This window comes from Suncus etruscus, chromosome 5 (assembly GCF_024139225.1).
Source record: "Suncus etruscus isolate mSunEtr1 chromosome 5, mSunEtr1.pri.cur, whole genome shotgun sequence".
Lineage (NCBI taxonomy): Eukaryota > Metazoa > Chordata > Mammalia > Eulipotyphla > Soricidae > Suncus > Suncus etruscus.
The window spans coordinates 1,906,053-1,914,337 of record NC_064852.1 but is presented as its reverse complement, the minus strand read 5'-3'; the positions used below and the strand labels follow the sequence as shown (position 1 = coordinate 1,914,337).

Sequence of the window (8,285 nt, the reverse complement as noted above, 5' to 3'; positions counted from 1 at the left end):
ATAAAATCAAGGATTTAGTGGCATATGGAAGAATTTGCTCGACAAAACAAACTCTTGGAAGGAGGAGGTAGAGAGGAATTGCTTGGCAGAAAGCTGGATGCTGAATAAGAAGGCTGAGAAAGTCAGGAGTTAAGAAGCTAAAACTAGAAGAGGGGCCTTAATAGATTAGTCACTATTAATTTTTCACGACTCAGAATTCATCTGAACAGGAAATTTGAGTGACTTCCATAGTCACTTATGCAAAATACAAGAAATATTCTTTGAATTGCAGAATAGCAGAAATTTCTGAAATTCTCCACACTTTAAGGGAATGACAGGTCTGTTTTACACACACACACACACACATACACATACACATATACACTACACACACACACACATTAAATTAATATTTAACTGACTCACATTTGCAAAAGACAGTGAAAATTTGATTTTTCTTCTACTTTTGGTTCCTTTTATATTGGAGTTGAGCCCCAAGAACTGTGTTAGTTGGGGAAGAATTCTTCTATCTCCTGTCTCATGTTTCTCAGATTTTCTAGGAAGCTTCCTTTGTATGTGTCTAATATGGTGATGGCTTTGAATATTCTCTGAATTTAGATTTGTCTGACAAAATCTTTCCTGTATGTGTGTGCATGCATTGTATATGCCACATAACATACACACAGAGACACACAGATGTTGAGAAGTTATTCCTAGCTCTATGCTCTGTGGTTGTTCCAGGAGAGTTCTTGGGAAGCCATGGTGTCAAATCCAGATCTCCTGCACATAAAACCTGCTGTTCATTTTTTTTTTAGCAATCTTTTGGCCCATCTCTAGCTAATTTTGAAATTGACTGCTATTTTAATGCTTGGAAAGAATGTTTCTCCCAAAAACAGAAGTGAGCTTTGAAGAGAGAAAAGGGAAATCTTTCAATACACATTAATTTGTATTTGTCAAGTAATAAAGAAGTTAGCCCGCTTGTGAGTTTGGTAATATATGAATAACATGAATAATATATGAATCCATGGCAGGAAGACCCTTCTCTCCATTGGCTCTTTTTTCTCCAACTGGTATTCTGCTTGTTTGAATAAGTTCCTTGTTTCACAAACCAGTTTGATCATTTTTGCAATTGTACTTCAAACTAGTTTGTCCAACGGATATGAGATTCTTTCTTTGCCATTCCATTTTTTTTTTGCTACTGTGATTTTAAAACACTTCACCAATTAAAGACTTTTATTTTTAATATGGAATGCTTCACGAATTTGCCTGCCATCCTTGTGCAGGGGCCATACTAATCTCTGTATCATTTCAATTTTAGTATATGTGATGCCGAAGCGAGCACTGAATTAAAGACTTTTTGTAATTAATGTTATGTTTAATAAATCTTACAGAGCAAGTTGTAATGTGCAATAAAAGGCATGCAGTATGTCCACTTGCAAATTTTGCTTTATACCTATAAATATAAATATATGAAATGAACTGACTCTTGACAAGAATATGAGATAAAATATGAGATGATGACTCATTGTTATTTAAAAACAAACAAAATCCTCCCTCAGTTGGCTTACAAAATTCTTAAGAATATTTATTTCATATATACATTTGTTTTTTACTTTTCTTCTGTGACTGTTTTTTTCTCCTTGAACTCTCTCTTATTCATTATATCTACAAAATTAAATACCTTTTGTGTGACAATTATGTGTTAGTTCCATGATAAAATAGATCATTTCTACTCACAAAGAACTGTCATGAATGACATATAATGGAAAATGTTAGGAAATTAATTTCTGTGGCCATGGCTTAGAATTTGAGACAGTGGTGTTCCAGGTGAATCCTGCATAGATTTAGGGCCACAACAGGAAAGAACAATGACATACAGTGACTGTGAAAACCCTACACAGCTTATTTCAAGTATATAGCCAATATTGTAAAAGTACTAAGATTTAGGAATCTGGGGTTTGCACAGTGTGTTAGAAGTTTATGTTTCCTAGGAAATCCTTTATCAGACATTGGTGATTCTCTAATGTTTATGCAGCTGTGGTAAGAGATGCAGAGGGGTCATTTTGCAGTAGATCCAGTTTAAAGAGGCTAGTTAGATATCAATGATGAAATCATGAGTAAGGCAGTTCAGGAGAAGTCACATGTAGGCAACCTAGGTTTGTGGTGGATATAGACGCTATAGAGATTGCTGAGACTGTATAGGATTACTTAGAAATTGAATCTACAGAGAAAAAGACAAAAAGGTCTCAGGCCTGGAGCAACCCAACATTTAGAGGTAGAAGTTTGGAAGTTAGTAATAGCAAATAAAGAGATGGCATTTGAAGTATCATATTCTTTCTAGTGAGGGTTACTGAGGGAATTGCATTCTTGCAGAAATCAAAATGCACAAATGTGGAAATCATCACCATAAACCCAGTGAGACTGGCACCTTTGACTCAGTCCTATAGAGTTGCAGAGTTGTATATGGAAAGGCCCAAGGATTTGTCCTGGAATCTGGCAAGGGGCAGCTTAGTGCTTCCTCGTTTTGCTCACCTTCCTTGAGCTCTCTTAGGAAAACCATTCTGTATAAGTGAGCATACACACTTAGAACAAACTTGGGTGTTTGCATAGCTGTTGTCATAGGATGATAGCAATCAGCAAATACTTTTGAAGGTAGCTTATAAGTCATGCTAGTCACCTCTTCTGCTCTAAAAAGACATTTCATGATTTGTAGCCCCAAGAGTCTAGGCTAAACTATACTCGTTTTGACAGAGGGGTGTCCAGACCTACAGGATTTTTTTTGTAGGGGAAAATTTTCTAAAGTGAAGTGGTAAAGACCCCTTCTCCTTGATAAGAGTACAAGATAGAACCTTCCATTTCAAGAACCTCTCTTGAAAAGCTAACCCATGCATCAATGTGCTGCTTTCTTAACCTGACACCAGGGCATGTCTGGCAGTGTCCGGGTCATTTTGTTTGCATGATGTAGAATGAATGACAAAGTGTAGAGATGAAAGCCAACATGATAGTAAAAACACACAGGGATGCTGCCTAAACATAATAATAGTATTGATAATAATAATATTGGGTGGTGGTTCGGATAACCCCACGTTTACCATTTTCTCAATCTATTTGGCAAAAGTTGGAAAGAAAAATCTAGAAATATTTTAGTATTCTTAGCATAAAATGTTTGTGGCTTGTAAAGTGGTGTAAATAGTGATAATAGTACAGAACAGAATTTGACAAAGAATATTTTGCTTTGCAATTCTTTATATCTATGATTGCACCATCTTAGTACTAATATAAAACATGCATAGAATGGATTACAAATCAAGAGATATATACTGTCCTCTTGTGGTCATAAGTTTGAAGCTACTCTGATCACATTGATCAGCTTGACATGTCTTGTTTCTCCCTTAAGAATGCTTTAATTGGGGGCTGGAGAGATAGCAGGGAGGTAAGGCAGTTGCCTTTCATGCAGAAGGTCATCGGTTAGAATCCCGGCATCCCATATGGTTCCCCGTGTCTGCCAGGAGCAACCCCTGAGCACTGCTGGGTGTGACCCAAAAACCACACACACACACACACACACACACACACACACACACACACACACACACACACAAAGAATGCTTTAATTTTGGCAGGGATGTGGAGAGAAAGGAACTCTTTTTCACTGCTGGTGAGAATGCTGTCTAGTCCAACTTTTATAAAAAGCAATATGAAGATTCCTCCAAAAACTGGAAATTGAGCTCCCATTCAGTCCAGAAGGTATATACTCGAGGAACACAAAAATACAATACAAAAATCCCTTCCTCACACCTATATTCATTGCAGCACTAATTACAATAGCCAGACTCTGGAAACAACCAACATGCCATTCAATAGATGAATGGCTAAAGAAACTGGGTACATATACACAATGAAATATTATGCAGCTGTCAGGAGAGATGAAGTCATGAAATTTCCCTATACATGGATGTACATGGGATCTATTATGCTGCATGAAATAAGTCAGAGGGAGAGAGATAGATGCAGAATAGCCTCAGTCATCTATGGATTTTAAGAAAAATGAAAAATATTTTTACAATAATTCTCAGAGACAAAAGAGATGAGGGCTAGAAGGTGCAGCTCACGACATGAAGCTCACCACAAAGAGTGATGAGTGCAGTTAGAGAAATAACTGCATTGAGAACTATCCTAACAAGGTGAATGAATGAGGGAAGTAGAAAGCCTGTCTTGAGTACTGGTGGGGGTGGGAAGGGGAGGAGGGAGATTTGGGACATTGGTGGTGGAAATGTCACACTGGTGAAGGGGGGGTGTTCTTTACATGACTGAATGCATACAACTACAATCATATTTGTAATCACGGTGTTTAAATAAAGATTAAAAAAGAGAATGCTTTAATTACTGTAAAATATTTGGAGTTGGTAGCTCCATTTAGTATTAACCAACCCTAGATTAAGCTGTAGTTCATGTTTCAGTTTACTGACAAATTCTTTTATTCTTTCAAACAATGGAAGGTAGACATACTCCAAGAAACAGCATTTAACTGTTTCACTTCTCTTTCCAGAGTGGCATGATGAAACCGCTGCCAAACAAAGACATCTCTCAGTATGTGCCAGATTGTGGACTCTAACTGTGGAATGTTCAGCTTCGGCTCAGTTTGTCTCTTTTTCATATTGAAGGGGAGTCATTAACTGAAAGGTTACATGACCAATTATTTCAAACAAATCCTGGTTTTATAGAAGCAGGAGTATAATGTGAATTTTTACCTAGAAGGTAAATATTTGTGAATATTTATGATTGCATATTAAACTTAAAAAAGACTGCTTTAGTTCCTGAAACTATCAAACCAAAGATTAAATACAACTATGGTCTTTCACACCAGAGATGTTTCTGACACTATTGGTGTGAATGCTTTCTGGACTAGATTGATGCCAGAAGAATTATTTGCATCAACTGCAAACTAAGTACTGGGGCATATTCCCTACTATAGAGTCTCATGAAATGTGCAGTCTTGAGAGTAAAACGGACAAACTAAGAGATATTCCAATCATCGCCAACCTGATCTCCAGTCATCTCACCTGCATTTAAAGACAGATGACCCAAACTTCAGAAAACCTCAGACAGCTTCTGGACTTCCTTTTTCATGTGGCAAGTCAATGATTAGTCATTTTAAGTACGTGAATTCTGGGCCCGGAGAGATAGCACAGCGGTGTTTGCCTTGCAAGCAGCCGATCCAGGACCAAAGGTGGTTGGTTCGAATCCCGGTGTCCCATATGGTCCCCCGTGCCTGCCAGGAGCTATTTCTGAGCAGACAGCCAGGAGTAACCCCTGAGCACTGCCGGGTGTGGCCCAAAAACCAAAAAAAAAAAAAAAAGTACGTGAATTCTTGATTATTCCTTAGCATTTGGGAGGCTTTGGTATTTCAGAACTTTCCTGAAGTAGATCCATGCAGACTAATGGGATAAATTCAACCTACACTCATTTCAGGATGATTAAGATTGCTTCTATACATAAAATGCACCACCCTGAATTCAGGATGATATACTCCTCCCACATTCTTTTGATTTAGAGGACAAACATAAGGCAGACAATCTTATGCAATCGGTTTATAGTGAGACTTCTCCCAAAAGAAACCTAGAAGTAGTGAAAGGAAGGTAAGGGGAAAAAAGATAAGGAAAATAGAGGATTCCACTAAGATCTTGGCTTGGTTTGTTCTGGATGTGCAATAGCAGGAATGATGCACACGTTTCTAACAATAGGACTAGAACCTAATTGTAGCTCTAAAATCATTCAGTTTTTAACTATGGACCAATTCTAGCAAGAAGATATGACTTGCAAGTCTTTTCTGTCAAATGAGATCAAGTACATAGAAAAAGGAGCAATAAGGCAACCTTAGCTGCCAACTGTGTCACATCTGAAGGCCCAGTGAAGACACAGGTCAAAGCATCACTTCACCTTTCAACAGAAAATATGCTTCATAAAAACTATTTGAAAGTCTACCCGGTTTTCCAGTTTCATGAAAGAGTCTGGCCAGGATTGGTAGTAGTTCCTCTTGTTAGGTTTAAAAGAATTCATTAGTGAATCCATCTGGGCCTGGGCTTTTGTTTTTGGGCAGACATTTGATTAGCATTTTAATTTCCTCAATAGTGATGGGGCTGTTTAGATATGCTACCTCTTCCTTATTCAACCATGGAAGGTTATAAGAGTCCAAGAATTTATCTGTTTCTTCCAGATTCTCATATTTGGTGGCATAGTTTCTCAAAGTAGTCTCTGATTACCCTTTGAATCTCTGCAATATCTGTACTGATCTCCCCCCTATCATTTCTAATATGGGTTATCAAGTTTCTCTCTCTCTTTGTGATTTTTGCCAATGATCTATAAATCTTTTTTATTTTTTCAAAGACCCAACTTCTACTTTTGTTGATCTTTCAGATTGCTTTTTGGGTTTCCACTTCATTGATTTCTGCTCTAAGCTTTGTTATTTCCTTTTGTCTTCCTATTTTTAGTTCCTTTTGTTGATCATTTTCTAATTTTATGAGCTGTATCATTAGGCTATTGAGGTATGCCCCCTTCTTCCTTCCTGATGTGTGCTTGCAAAGCTATAAATTTTCCTCTCAGTACTGCTTTTGCTGTGTCCCATATATTCTGATAGTTTATGTCTTCATTGTCATTTGTTTCCAGGAAAGGTTTGATTTCCTCTTTGATTTCATCTCAGACCCACTGATTGTTCAGTAGCAGGCTGTTTAATTTCCAGTTGTCAAAGTTCTTCTTCTCTGTCCCTTTGTAGTTCACATCTAATTTCAGGGCCTTGTGGTCAGCGAAGGTAACCTGCAAAATTTCTATCCTCTTGATATTATGGAGGTATGTTTTATGTGCCAGCATGTAGTCTCTCCTGGAGAATGACCCATGTACATTGGAGAAGAATGTGTATCCAGGTTTCTGGAGATGGAGTGTCCTATATATATCTACTAGGCCTCTTTCTTCCATTTTTCTTTTCAGGGCTAGTATATTTTTGTTGGGTTTCAATCTGGTTGACCTATCAAATGTTGACAGGGCCATATTGAGGTCTCCCACAATTATTGTATTATTATGATGTCCTCTTTCAAATTTGTCAATAATTGTATTAGATAATTTGCTGGTCTCTCATCGGGTAAGTATATGTTTAGTAGTGTGATTTCTTCCTGTTGCACATATCCCTTGATTAGTACGAAGTGTCCATCTTTGTCCCTTACAACTTTTCTGAGTCTAAAGTTTAGTCTCACTCATCTGTGGGCTTTAAGAAAAATATAAGACATTTTTGCAATAATCCTTAGAGACAAAGAGAGGAAGGCTGGAAGGTGCAGCTCACGACATGAAGCTCACCACAAAGAGTGGTGAGTGCAGTTAGAAAAATAACTACACTCAGAACTATCATAACAATGTGAATGAATGAGGGAAGTGGAAAGCCTATCTAGAGTACAGGTGGGGGTTGGGTCGGGGGGAGGGAGATTTGGGACATTGATGGTGGGAATGTCGCTCCAGTGAAGAGGGATTTTCTTTACATGACTGTAACCCAACTACAATCATGTTTGTAACCAAGGTGTTTGAATAAAGATATTCATAAAAAATAAAAATATATAACTGGGGTTGAAGCGATGGTGCAGTGGTAGGGCATTTGCCTTGCATACAGCTGACCCAGTGGACTTTGGTTCAATATGCCTGCATCCCATGTGGTCTCCCAAGTCAGGAGCAATTTCTGAGCGCATAGCCAGGAGTAACCCTTGAGCATCACCAGGTAATGGCCCAAAATTGAAAAACAAAAACAAAAACAGAAAACCTAAATATCCAAGCCACTGAATAAGCAACAATGTAATCATGGGACCCAAACTTTAACAATAAGACTTAGGAAGTTGTCTGTTATGATGGTAGGCTGGGGAGGGGGGCTAGGAAGGTGTTTGGTGGTACGGATTGACTTTGAGAACATTGGTGGAGGGAGGTTGACGCTGGTGGTGGAATTGGTCCTGAAACTTTGTGTGTCTAATGCTCAACTATTACTTTAAATTACTTTAAATTAAAAAATAGAAAATTATTTTAAACAACAACAAAAAAATATGTAAGATCAGAGTTGTGTCAAGTTCTTTATTGATTCATCTGTGAAACCTTTTTCCAAAAGATTTTAAGTCTCTTGACTTCAAATTCATGAACATTTAAAGATTATCATTTAAATTCTTGGATATTCTTTTCATTGGAACTTAGTCATTCTCGGTCATTAATAATTAACCCAAACATAAATAATTACACAAACATTCCAGGCAGGAGAAATAGTTTCAGCAATAGTTTTA

General features: G+C 37.6%; 1 non-coding gene across 1 annotated transcript; it reads right to left on the bottom strand.

The window, feature by feature from the left end:
• Nucleotides 1-1,217: 1,217 nt before the first annotated feature.
• On the bottom strand, nt 1,218-1,321 carry LOC126009775 (U6 spliceosomal RNA). Its single transcript, XR_007495982.1, has one exon. It is a non-coding gene; the product is annotated as a U6 spliceosomal RNA (small nuclear RNA).
• Between the last annotated feature and the right edge of the window lie 6,964 nt (nt 1,322-8,285).